This window comes from Hemicordylus capensis, chromosome 1 (genome assembly GCF_027244095.1).
Source record: "Hemicordylus capensis ecotype Gifberg chromosome 1, rHemCap1.1.pri, whole genome shotgun sequence".
In the NCBI taxonomy this organism is placed as follows: domain Eukaryota; kingdom Metazoa; phylum Chordata; class Lepidosauria; order Squamata; family Cordylidae; genus Hemicordylus; species Hemicordylus capensis.
This window is the reverse complement of record NC_069657.1, coordinates 261,962,344-261,975,959: the sequence shown is the minus strand read 5'-3', so window position 1 is coordinate 261,975,959 and position 13,616 is coordinate 261,962,344. Positions and strand designations below refer to the sequence as shown.

The window sequence follows — 13,616 nt, the reverse complement described above, 5'->3', positions numbered from 1 at the left end:
TGTGAAGAGGAGTGCCTGGGCCCATCTGTCTGTTTATCTCATATATATCATTCGCATTTAGGGTCTGCCCATCACTGGGCCTAAGGTTAGGAAGCAGTGGGGTCCCACTTAAGTTCCAGGACAGGGAATCTTGGGAAGCATAGTGATCTGGGCTGGGGTGATAGAGATCTTCTGTCTTCTATCAGACAGAAGATAATGCCCCCCGCCCAGCAGCAGCAAGATCAGGAGTGCAGGTCTTGGGAGCAAGGCTGAATGGACTGAAATAGTTTTAGTGGGGCTGGAGAACTGACAGCTGGTCTCTAAAGCGAATGCTCTGGGTGAGCTGCTGCTTCCAGCAAAGCCTGAGTGAACTGAGAAGGCTTAAATAGGCCAAAAAGGAAGCATGCCCTTTTCTGGCCGCTGGGGTGACCAAACCATCCTCGCAGGTAGGCCTTCTATGAATTTTTACTCCTCCTTATGGTAATTAATAAGTTGGAAACTCGCCCAGTTCTCCAACTCACCAGCGGCAGTGCACACCTGGCTGCAATGCAGCTACCACTAGACTGTCTGACCACTTCCCAGAGCCTCTGGATGGGGCGGTTTATAAATGAAATAAATAAATAATAGAGAGGTCTCCTCATGAGGAGGAGTAAAAATTCAGTGGATGTGAGGGCATCATCAGGACTGTTGGTAGGCGGGTGGGGTTCTGTCAGGGTCATTCAGCGGAACTCAGGAGAGGAGAGCTGGTCTTGTGGTAGCAAGCATGACTTGTCCCCATAGCTAAGCAGGGACTGCCCTGGTTGCATATGAATGGGAGACTACATGTGTAAGCACTGCAAGATATTCCCCTCAGGGGATGAAGCTGCTCTGGGAATAGCAGAAGGTTTCAAGTTCCCTCCCTGGCTTCTCCAAGATAGGGCTGAGAGAGATTCCTGCCTGCAACCTTGGAGAAGCCGCTGCCAGTCTGTGAAGACAATACTGAGCTAGATAGACCAATGGTCTGACTCAATATATGGCAGTTTCCTATGTTCCTAACTGGGCACTAGATTCTGGCCAAGCACCCATTTTTTCTGTGGAAACCTAATTTTTAAAACTTTACAATTTATTTCTAAAGGCTTCTACATTAACCTTAGATGTCATTAGCTGGAAAGAAAATCCAAACTAAAGCCATGATATGAAGTTGTTAGGAATATGACATTAAGGCAACATTAAACATGCTCATTGATTTTTCCTCCTTAATGAAATATTTCAGCTCAGGTATTTGAAAAAGTGAGAGACTTTATACTGCATATAAAATTAATGTAGCATACTGTTTAGTGTCCCTTACTAAATATATAGGTCAAATAACATGACAAATCAAATTACAATATTTTCATAGTAAAGTGTTCAGAGGGTGCAAATCATTCAAATATTAGCAAATGAGGAAAACAGATGTTGCACTTCAAAAATTTATGCAAGAGCCACATTGCTGAACAACCAAAATAAATTGTTTTCTTACATAATGCAAGATTGGCATATAGAATTCACTGCCATACCATGTTGCTGAATACTGGCTTTAGATCTGGGTTGCCTAACTTCAGTCCTCCAACTGTTGTTGGACAACAATCCTATCAAATCCAACCATAGCAGCCAATGTTTATTGATGACAGGTGGTATTGTCCAACAGTGGTTGAAGAGCCAAAGTTTGACACACCTTTTTTAATGGTTATAAAGGGTGTGGAGATTAGGAATGAACAGCTATTAGCTGTGATAACCTAAATGAATCCTCCATGTTCAGAGAAGAACAGTTGATGGGAGGTGAACAGATAAGTGTTGCAATCTTTGTGGTCTTTATAAGGCCCTTTATCTAATCCAGCAAGTCTCTTGGTTTCTTGAGAAAATGAATGTACTACATGTGAAAAAGGTCAATACATCTGTTTTAACTGATGGAGCTCCTTTTTTTGTGGTGGGAAGAACTAAGGGATTTGTTTGGTGTCACTTAGTGTTTACGATAGCTATAGTTATCTCTTGGTGTTGTATCTGTGATGCTTGCAATAGAGCAAAGCACCACTGGAGTGATTGCCCAACACATCCAAACTAATTAAGTAGATTAACTGTGTAATTGGCATGCTTGATCAGGATTATGTAGTACTAACACAGTTTTCAATGGCTGTGCATCAATTAGCCATTGAAGTTCCTTGCATTTGGATGTAATTTGTTTTAATCAAGTCGCAGCACTGAGTCCGAGCTGAGGGGCCATTTAAAAAATTCTCTTCTCAGTGCATTTTCACCTGTGATGCTTAAACCAGTTTGGACTTAAAATGGTCTGATTGCTCCCTGTATTTGTAAAATGAAATGGTCAAGTGTGGATATTGCAGGCAACTAAACAGGGGAAAGTCAGGTAGCCTCTGGGGGGAAAAATAGAGAGCTAATATGACCCCTTGCGCCCACTGCCAAGCTCTTCAAATTGTATTCAAGTGAGAGTTGCATATATGATGAATGCTCTTGTGACCCAGGATGTGTTATGAGTCCCACGGGAGGTGTATCAGCTACCACCCATGACTATGTTCCAGCTGAAGTGGGTGAAATTATATTCAGATGAGTGCAGACCCGTGAAAAGCAATAAAAATATCTTAAGAATTGTGCTGGGTTTGGCCGCAACATGGATGCCCTGTAAAGGAAAGAAAGAGGATGGAGTCTTTGAAAACAAAAAGTTGCTTTATTGAGAGGTTAGAGGGGTACAGAAAATGAAAAAGTGGTTGGTTAGGCACATTACCAGTGTTGTTATGCTAGGAATGGCGGGATAGAGGTCTGAGGGTGAAAGAGAAGGAAAACCATTTGTAATATCTACACACATCTCACTGTGGGAATTATTCTCTCAAGGGAGCTCAAGCATGGGGCAAGCTTACAGGCATACCTAGGCCATGTGGGGTGCAGCCTCTGATGGCAAGGTGCACAGGTAACACACAAAACAAAGCAGGGTATGAACCTGATCCAAAAGGTAAACCAAAGCAGTACAAAAGATCAGGGAGAACTGCAATATGGTCCTAGGTTAATAATATATAATTACAAAAGATAATATTAAATGGGTATTTTAATAATAAAGGTTAATAATGCTGCATAACATTGCTTAAAACTTAATAAGGGTTGTTTTAAAAAGTCATAATACATTAAAAGTGCTCATACATATGCTGGTTAGGTAATTAGTTCAAATATTGTAAAAGTCCTCAGACATACGGTGACTAGATCGTGTAGTCTTGTGGTTCCAAGTGATTTTGATCTTTATTAAATGAAACACATTTCGACTTGTAGTCTTCCTCAGTGATTTTCCATTTATTGTTCTCATGAGGGCATAGCAGCTCCAGACTCTATAAATAAAACAGCCCAACTCTATAAAAATTACTTCCATTCCCTATTATACCCCTGTACTCATCACCCTGTAAACTAAAATGATCTCAAAATAAAAAGAAATGAAATGTATCTTGCTTAGCACTTAAAAACAAAACAAAAAAACCTTTCTTTTATTGTAGTGATGTGGTGGTGTTTAGACTGCTGCTGCACCACCAAGATGATGAGTGTTTTTTGAGAATTCTTTCCCTGTCTGTGGTTCAACACAATTGTTTTATGCTCTCTCTTGTTATAGAACAGAGGCATCAAAACTGCTGGCCCTTGGGCCGTATCAGGCCTGTGGAGGTCAACTGACAAGCCCTCATGAGGCCGGGATGATCCCCATTTCCTCTGCTGCTCCCCCACCTCCCCAGCTGCTGAAGAAGAGGCAGCACATACACTTATTTCTCTCTGAGCTTCCTTCTTCCCCCTGCAACCTCAACTGGTGCCAGTATTTCTCTCTCCCCCGCACCCTGTGCAGAGCAGTGGAAACCGCTAGTTGCTTCCTTCTTCCTCACCGTTGCCACTCCCTCCCCTCCCCTCCTCCTCTTTTGGGGTTTTCAATGTGCAAAGTGCTAGCCCAGAAGATGGAGACTGGAGATAAAGACGGCTGGCGGGGGTGGGGGGAGGAAAACGATGACAAAAAGGCAAACAAACCCAGAAGATAGTGTGGGGCACTTTTTATCTGGGTGGAGGTGCGGATGGGGGGAAGAAAGGGATTGAGAGAAAGAGGGAGGAGGAGGAAGAAAGAAACCTGAATAGAGGGTAAGGGGGAGAAAGAGGAGCTCTGCTTTTCTTGGGGCCTGATGTTGCTTTGGAACTATTGGTCTGACTATTAAATGGTAAAAAATCTTTTGAGAACCTTACCATTTAAAATATGCCACTTATGTTCAAAATTGCTTTGTAAAAAAAAGTAATAATTCCCCCTGCTCATATTCTGGTGTAAAAGTAGTGTATTCAGCTAATTTAAATGGCAGGAAGAGGGAGGAGGAGGAAGATAGGTGGTGTGAGGTGTGTGTGAAGCAACGCAAGTCAGCACAAGGTTGTGTCCAGCCCTTCGGAGGTGCATTGGAATCAAATCTGGCCCACCACCCAATTGAGTTTGACACCCCTGCTATTATAGTCTAGAAGCAGTAAAGCAGATGCTTATATGTTTCATCTGTGAAACTTCCTCCTGAAGTGTAATAAACCTGAAATTGGTACCTATGAAGCAATATAACTAAGCTCTTAGGGATGCTAGTAAATGATAAAGAATAAGTATGTTCTAAGCTTCCCATGTACGGTGCAGTCATTCATTTCTAGGAAGCTTGTAACAGCTTAATTGAAGATTACAGTTACAAAAGGACCATCAAAATGGTGAAACCAGATATTTGTTTCAAATAAGGACTATTATAACTTCATTTTAAAAACCCCATGGTTCTGAATCTTGCTGTTAGCTTTTGAAGGTTTGGTGGTAGTTTTGCATTGCTTTTTTCAGATGATGTTATGAGGAACCTAGTATCTACTTCTCAGAGGTTTATATGGGTTCAATAAAATAGCATCAGTCAAAGTGAATAATCTTCCCTGAGAGACTGTCTTTCTCTGCTGCTAGATGAGGACATTTCACATGGGTTATCATCCCCGCATGCTCCAGAGGCAGAACTAAAGTTAATTGAGAGCTTTTATAAGCCTGGGGAGGATAAGCCCAACCCAGTTCTGTTAGTCCTGCACTCCAGCTCCAGAGACAGTCCCCTTGCTGTTTCCAAGTACTTCTCTCCCTTTATCTTGTAGTTTTTCTTCTTCTTCCCTGCATTATCTTTATCCCTCTCTTTATCTCTTGCTGTGTGTCTTTCTAAAACTTTTTTGTCTTCCTTCCAAAACAAACAAATCCCCCACTTTGTTCTTTTGCTCTGTCTCTACTATTTATCTATCAATGGAGCAGCACAGAAAAATATAGCATATCCTTGTGCCAAATGGGAAAATGGCCGCTCAACTTGGATCTTCTCATCCAGATCCATAGCATCCATGGTAGTTGTCCTGCATTCTCTCTGGTTAAACATTGGCAGGTTAATGCTGCATCTTGCAACCACTTGGCTGCAGTTTCATATATAACGTCTAAACTTTTTGGAGATGTACTCATTGAAACGAAAGATTAAAAAGAAGGTGCTCCAATCAGCTCCACCCACACAGAGAACACAGATGGGCACCAAGCAAACCCTTCCAGTTTTGTCATCCATTTTGGCCAAACTTCAGATCCAGGGACCAAGCCACCAGACAAAACTGCCCCTTCTGGAACAGGCAGCATACCAACACAAGGTCCAGCAACCAGCCACGCCAGCCTTTCAGTCAACAACCCAAGACTAGACAATCCTCCAGACTCATTTCATCCAGGCATGGGGGCGTGTGTCTGCCTCCGTTCTTCCATGTCCAGGAATCCAACACATCCGACAAATGGGTCCTCAACACAATTGCACACGTGTACAAAATAGAGTTGACTGCCCTCCCCAATGATCTCTTTCTGCCAACACTACAATCTCAGTCACCTACCAAGCACACCAACAGCAGAATGGATTGGACAAGGGGCTTAAGGTGAATACACTAGGGAAGTGCAAAACATTTCGAGTACAAAACATTTTGTACTCGAAACGGGCTGTTTCGGGTGTTTTGTAGACAAAACAAAACGCCCATTTTCCAAGTCCTAAAGTTTTGTACACAAAACAAAGCGTCCCTGTTTCACCTACAAAATGTTTTGTTGTTTCGGGCCTCCATTTTGTGGCTATCTCTGAGTCAGTCTCCATTTTGTATTTGTCATCTCTTTGGATTTCCCACCCTTCCAGCCTTCCGATCGGTGACCTAAAGCATGGGCTGACCTGCTGACGATTCCCTGCTTGTTCCCCATTGGCTCTTTTGCCTCTTCCCACTCTATACTTGACCCCACATTGGCCAGAGGAAGGGTTGAAGAAGGGGCAAGGATGTGGGGGGAGTTCAAGGAGGGTTTTTTAATTCATTCAACAAGTTAGTTACTCATTCACCATTCTGCCTTTCTGCCTCATTGAAGAGAGAGAGAGAATGAACTCGTTTGCATTGCATGGCATGCCTCAAGTTGCCATGATGATGCCATGCCATTGCCTATGCCTGCCTGCCTTGTTGCCAGCCTGAGCCCAGCCTGCCAGCCTGCTATGGCTACTGCATGCCAGCCTGGGAATGGATTTATTTGCTGCATTGCTTTTTTTGTTCCAGAAGAATTTTTTTTCACCCCCCTTGAGAGATGCCATGCCATTGCCTATGCCTGCCTTGTTGCCAGCCTGAGCCCAGCCTGTAAATTCTCTGGTAGGATATGAGATTTTCAACGACAAACCATGAATCCACTCTCATGTACTATCAGAGAATCTACACTCAAAACATCTCAGAAACAACAGAACCAGTACCCCATGGGTTAGCAACCCATGGGGTGGTTTGCACCCTATGTGCTCTACACAACCACTTGCTCTGGGCCACCCCGGTGGCCCCCAAGTGCAGTTATGGGGCTGCTGAAACCTCCATCATTCCCTATGAGGAAGAACCTTAAAGATGCGTAAACTCCATTAAATCTTTAAAAATCAGCCCTCTACCCAATTCCTTTTAAATAATTCTGGCAGCTTCCTTGCCCCCACTGGGCACTACCACCCACCCTACTCTGCTCTGGGCCACCCCCTTTCCCCCCATTGTGAAGCTATACTTTTGCTGAAACCTCCATTATTCTCTATGGAAAAAATCATAAACTTCAAAAATTCACCAAATATCAGCCCCTTTGCCCAATTCCTCTGAAATTTGGGTGGTAGCTTTCACCCATTGGGTACTACCACCCCCACCCACTAGTTTTGCCCCAGGGCCATTTTTTAAATCCAAAGCATTTCAGATTCAGATTTTGCCATTTCGAACAAAGAACAAAATGGGGGTGTTTCGGATTTGGGCCAAAAACAAAACAGAAAAAACCCCAAAATGCACAACCCTAGAATACACTGAAACGTCAGCCTGCAACTCTAGCCACATTGCTGTCACCATCTTCCACATGGGGTCTTAGATCTCATTCTCACCTATGGCAGTTACTTAGGAGCACAACCCTCATATCACCTCACACATGACATAGATTCCCTTACTGGGATTTTCATAAAGTCTTAAGAGTGCCCCAAACACCGCCCTTTGAACCTGCCAGTTCCATATCTCTTTGTCTCCTATCATTCAAATTAGCCTTCCTTGTGGCTGTTTCTTCAGCTAGGAGAGTTTCTGAACTGACAGTTCTGTCCGCTAATCCTAATTTTTGCATTTTCTCAAAAGTTTCAGTTCGTTTGATACCTGATCCTTGATTTGTACCAAATGTCTCTTTGGTCTTCCACCGCTCCCAAAATATTGTACTCTGCTTCTTCTGCCTGAAGCCAGCCCATCATATGGAGAAGGAGTGGCATAAGCTGGATCCATCTTCCACATGGCGTCATTCCAATTGATGGCTTGGTTTGTGTCTTTTCTACCCTCAACTATGGGACAACAGGTGTCATCAGCTACCATCTCCAGATTGATCAAAGCTTGTATTGCCTTGGCAGATGAGGTCCAGAACCTTCCGACACCACTGAAGATCACATCCATTTCCATATGGTCAGCAGCTACTTCAGTAGCATTTTCCATAAATGCACCCCTCGTCGAGATCTGCAGAGCCACCACCTGGCATCATCTTTCACCTTCAGGAAGCACTACAAGCTTTATCTGCATTATTTCTCTCAGATTGCATTTGGCAGCTGTGTTCTTCAACATGTGCTTCCACCCCAGTAGACACTGACGCTTCCACCTAGAGTCTTCTAGCTGTGGTATGTCCCACGTGATAAGTCCTCATCCAGCAGCAGAGAACGGAGCATTGGTCACTTCCAGTGAAGGTTGCTGCTTGCTTCTAGATTCAAGGACATCTTGACCCACCTTCTTGGGCGTCCGTGTCTACTGGTGCATTCTCTCTTACTTTGGACCTGTTTTCTCCTGCTCCTTTGTATCTATCAGTTGGCTAGTCAGATCTAGGTGGGACTTATCCTCCCCAGGCTTATAAAGTCTGTCTAATTAACTTTAACCCTGCCCTCTAGAGCATGTGGGAAGGATAACCCATGTGAGATGTCCTCAAATCCACAGCAAGAAGAAGTCTTCATGGTAAATGACCATTGCTCCATTACCAGTGATTGTCCTGAGCACTTCCTGAAGTTCATTCACGTTGATTGAACAAGATGTGACTAGTGCTCCATGTAAATTGGTTGTACACCTTGAACATTCCCCCGATTCTCATATGGAAGGAGTTTCCTGGAGGTAAAAAACCTGAAAACTTTGCTTTCAGTTAACACTTCTGTGTTTCAGAAAATCACTGGAACTTCTGAATCTGCCAATACAATTTATTGAAATTTTATGCTGTGGCTGAAAGGCTACCATTACATGAAAAACAGATTTAACAAGACTTGTGTTCCTGCAATCATACTCAAGATAATAGCTCTTTTATTTAAAAATGGGTGCAATAGAGTGCTATCATACAGTGCACTTGTGCACTTATGCTCATATACATACATATGTGCATGATTGCTGTAGGCTCCATAAAGAGACTGACATATTTTATTCTGGAACTAAGTGTGGCACAGATAATGGCTTTGCCACTAAAAGGCAACATCATTGTGAGTTTCTTCTCTTCACAGTGTGTTGTTAAAGAAACACATGGTATCATATTGTGCATTTCTCTGCTCTCTCCACATTATTGGCTGCCACTTGGGATTGTGAGGGGGAATGTTTTGCAAGCTGACTTGACTTGATATATTGGTTAAACAAAACGTTATGGAAGCAGAACTCAAAACAGAATTGCAATTTTTGTTGGCGACTGTATGATTGGTGTTAGCTCTTGACTCCAGTGTTGAGAGCTGTGATTTTAGAGGGATTTATTTAATGTTTTAATTAAAAGATTTGTATGCCATTTTAGCACTTGGGCAATTAACAACAAAAGGAATATCATTAAACCAAAGAGACAACCTTTTCCCACAGGGCCAATGGCCTGATATGACTTGGGGAATTCCTGCTATTTGTATTTTGGTCCACTGATATTGTCACTGCCAGTCCCCCCCACGCGCAGTTGATAATTCTGTTTTGAAATTATCAGTGTGGGGTGGGGGTGGGGGCAGCAGTCACACTCTCTGGGCCCAATACGAATAGCAAGAACTCTCCAAACCATCACTTCAGGCATCAGTCCTGTAGAAAAAGGTTGTCATAACAGTCCCCTGGGATGCCAGGCAGTCTTCACAGGGGAGAAAGTGGCACAGTACCTTGATGCAGCCACAGAAAAGGTAATGTCCTGAGTGATCACCAGCCTCACCTCTGCTAACAGTGAAACCCAAAGCAGAGCATTTCCAGTTTATCTCCGAGATAGTACCAAAAATATTTCAGTCCATTAGTGAATAGTTTAGTCTTCCAGCTGGCAAGGTTCGCCCTAACTTTGTGTTATTAATTCTAAGTTGAGATTTCTGGAAGTCCTATGGTATCCTCTAAGCAATATTGTGTCCATGTGTGTGACTAGTTTCCATGCTGTGCAAGCCTTAACAGTGACACACATCCTAGCTATATTGCTCCCTGCTAAATTTTGGGGCTGTGAGTAGCTGAATAGGTAGTTTTCCTGGTGTCTACCTCCAAATGTTTTTAGGGAAAGCAAGGTTTCAAACGGATATAAGCTCTTGAGATTTAAATTGTATTTCTGCCTAGAGCTATGCTGCTATGAGTGTTGAACTGGTAGAGTGAAAAATTAACTAGGCCTTCAATTTGAATTGGATAGAGTTGAGTCTTGTGCAGGGTTGAGTTTTTAGAGGATTTGCCTTTGATGTCAGCAGAACCTTTCCAGTAAATCAGTGGAATTATATTTAATGCACAACTTCATGAAATGGACATACAGTATTCTTATATGGATTGATACCCTGTCTGAGATATATTGCCCACCCCACCCCACCCGCCAGACCCAACAGAGTCAAAGTAGTCTTATTCTTGGGAAACTTGTAACATTTAAGAAAGACAATGAGGCAAGATGCTATCAGGAAACTTGTAAAGCACTAACCTTAATTGAAATTACATAGGAATATTTTTAAAAAATTTACTCTCAGCTTTTTATTTTTCTAGGAATCACTTTTCATAAATGAACTGATGAATTCATTTATATTTTACCCATTTCTGTAATCCCCTTTATTCATCTTTTCAATGGTGCATAGCCAAGGTATCCCAGTGGAAAGGCTTTAATGACATTATATAAAATTAGATGATACAGGAGGGAACTGAAAACCATTTTGACAGCTTCTTATGATGATGATCTTAATAGAATACCTAATTTTGAACGTTTTCCCTCAATTCTACTATCTTTCCTCTGGTTCAATTCCTCACAACATGAAATGACGTCATTTTAGTAATCTGGCCAGATAATGATTTAAACTGGCTGTGTGTGTGTGTGTGAGAGAGAGAGAGAGAGAGAGAGAGAGAGAGAGATGAGGAGTTTAGGTGTTTTGTTTTGTTCAAGATTCCTTTTAGTACTTATTCTCATTGTTTGCAATCAAATAATTTTCACTCATTATGTTACAAAAAATCTCACTTGATCTTTGTGTAGGGCTGCCATATTAATAAGTACTTGAGTCCAGTGCTGGAGCGAGGTTATGGAGAGCCCTGGCACAAAATTCTGCACTGCTCTCACCTTCTCACCTTTGGAGGGTTGGAGGGAGAAGAGTTGCCACTGCATCCCACCCCATTTGGCAGTAGGGACAGGTCATGGGAAGAGGACGAACCACATTTTGCAGTGACAGTGCCACTTTCTCCAACCCTCCTCACTGACCAACAGACTTTTGCTTTAAGGCACCTGCATCATTGCAGGTGACCAGGTGTGAGAGGTCAGTTGGAAGAAGCTACTGTGGACCTCCTTGGCCAAGTGACTTGCATGGCAGCTCCTCCTCCTCCCATTCTCTTCATCACCGATGAGTGTCCTCTAAGAGATCCTGCAACCAACCTGACTGACCCTTGAAACCATCCTTGCATAAGTCTATACCTTGACTTAATTTATGGTACTTAATATCATGGTATAGATTTGCTAAAATATTCTGTGAGACTGTATTTGTACCTATTTATTTATTGATATTTATTTATTTCATATACTTCTTGACTCAAAAGGCTCTAGGCCGTTCACAAAAGCAAACGCAAGAAAAACAAAATTAAAACAAACTGTTGTCACAGCAATTTAAAAACATTCAGAGATTACTAAAAGCCTGGCTGAAAAAACGTTTCTTAAGGGCTCTTTTGAAGGCTGGCGAAGATGTTAAACCATGAATGTCTATAGGGAGCACATTCCATAGCTTAGGAACGACTACAGAGAAGGCCCTAAATCCTAATTGGATTTAGCCAAGTACTTAATCCATATGGAGGATGACTGAGCTCATCTGGAGTGGCCGTGTGCTTACAGAGATTCAATACTGTAAGAAACAGCTTCTACGGGAAGGGGAAGCTGGCAAAATGATGCTGACCCAGGTGCAGAGAAATAGCAGCTCTGGCATAGGCTCCTCAGTATTACCCTTGGGAAGCTTATGCTGAAGGATTTTCTGAAATGGGCATCAACATCCCTTCAAGTGACACTGGGCTTGCACCAAAGAAGGTCATCTTCAAGGAGAGACCTATCTTACTTAGCATCTAATCTTGTTAAAATTGTTGGCAGCGGTGGATGGGGGTGAGTGTTGGCAGTGGCCAGTGGGTATTGATGGCTTTCTTTAACCCATTATTAGGAAATTAAAAATATCTTCATCACTGTTTCACTCTGTTTCACTCATTCAAACTCTGACTTTAATCCTTTGTGGGCTGTGATTTAAATTTTATTCTTAAGAATTTTATAATATTTGTTACACTACATTATATTCAAATCAGGCTGGCGGGGGGGGGGCAGTGGAGGAGGAAGCAAAGAAACAGTACTTCCCCCCCCTTCCCTTAAATATTTATTGTAATAAGATAATACATAAACATGAATAGTAAAACTGATATATAATGACATCCATTCACCATCCTTCCAGATATGTAAATAATTAGATGGAGGAGAATGACTAAAATTTTCTTGATTTGTGAACAGAATAAAATCTGACCATATTATGAAAAAATCATTATAATTAGCTTGACCCGCTCGAAGACGAATAATATGGGTCAGTTTTTCAGATATGGCTATATGTCACATAGACTGATACCAAGATGTCAAAGACATGGTTTTATGCTTCCAGTATTGTGCAATGGATAATCTAGCTGCAGTTAACATAAAAACTATGATCCTTAGACAATAATGCCAAATTAGCTCCCGAAAATACATTTAATAGAGCCAACTCTGGTCTCATAACTAACCACTGTTGTGTAATTTTACCCATTTCTAAAAATACCTCTGTCCAAAAGCAGAAAATACTGGGACAAGACCACCATAAATGGAAGTATGTTCCCCTATTTCCACAGCCATTCCAGTATATAGCTGAGGATGTGGACAAGCTGATTGGAATGGTGCGGCCTACCACCTGTTCTCTTGACCCTTGTCCAACATGGTGTCACCCCCTCGATCTCAGACAGCGAGGAGGAAGGGGAAGCTGTCAACATTCCAGCCGATGCCAGGATGTCTGAGGGGCAGATCCTGGCTGTCAGTTTCCAAGAAACGGCTGAGGCAGATGATTTAGAGCAGGCACAACCTGAGACAGCAGAAACCGTGACGGACCAATCAGAAGAGGAGCTATGCAAGCAACCTCCACTGACTCCACAACAGAGGAGAATTACAAGACGGAGAACACAGCTAGAGACTATTAGGAGGAGTAAACGCCTCTTGCAGAGGGCTGATAAGCCTTGAATTCCTGCCAGCTGGGAGCTCTCGGCTTGTGCTATAAATTGTGTCACCAGCTTTCTATTCACTGCTGGAAAGCAACGTTTGTTAACTTCCGTGTCGACAGCTTGCAGCCAAGCCCGATAAAGAAGAACTGTGTCGGAGCCGTATCTTGTTTCTGCAACTCCGTTGAAGACCCAGGTGGCCAGATACTGACACATGGCTTATATTATCTGGCAGGGGGGTTGTTGTGGAAGGCCTGGTAGAGATTATAAATGCTTCTCTGAAGGAAGGTAGGATGTCTCCTTGTTTTAAGGAGGCAATTATTAGACTGCTTCTGAAGAAGCCTACCCTGGATCCCTTGGACTTGAACAACTACAGGCCTGTCTCCACCCTTCCGTGGCTGGGCAAGGTAATTGAGAGGGTGGTGGCCTCT

At 42.6% G+C, this 13,616-nt stretch overlaps 1 protein-coding gene across 24 annotated transcripts in view; it reads left to right on the top strand.

Annotated features, from left to right (window-relative positions):
- PLCB1 (phospholipase C beta 1) overlaps window positions 1–13,616 on the top strand; it is an 807,198-nt gene that overhangs the window by 393,589 nt on the left and 399,993 nt on the right. The window lies entirely within an intron of this gene.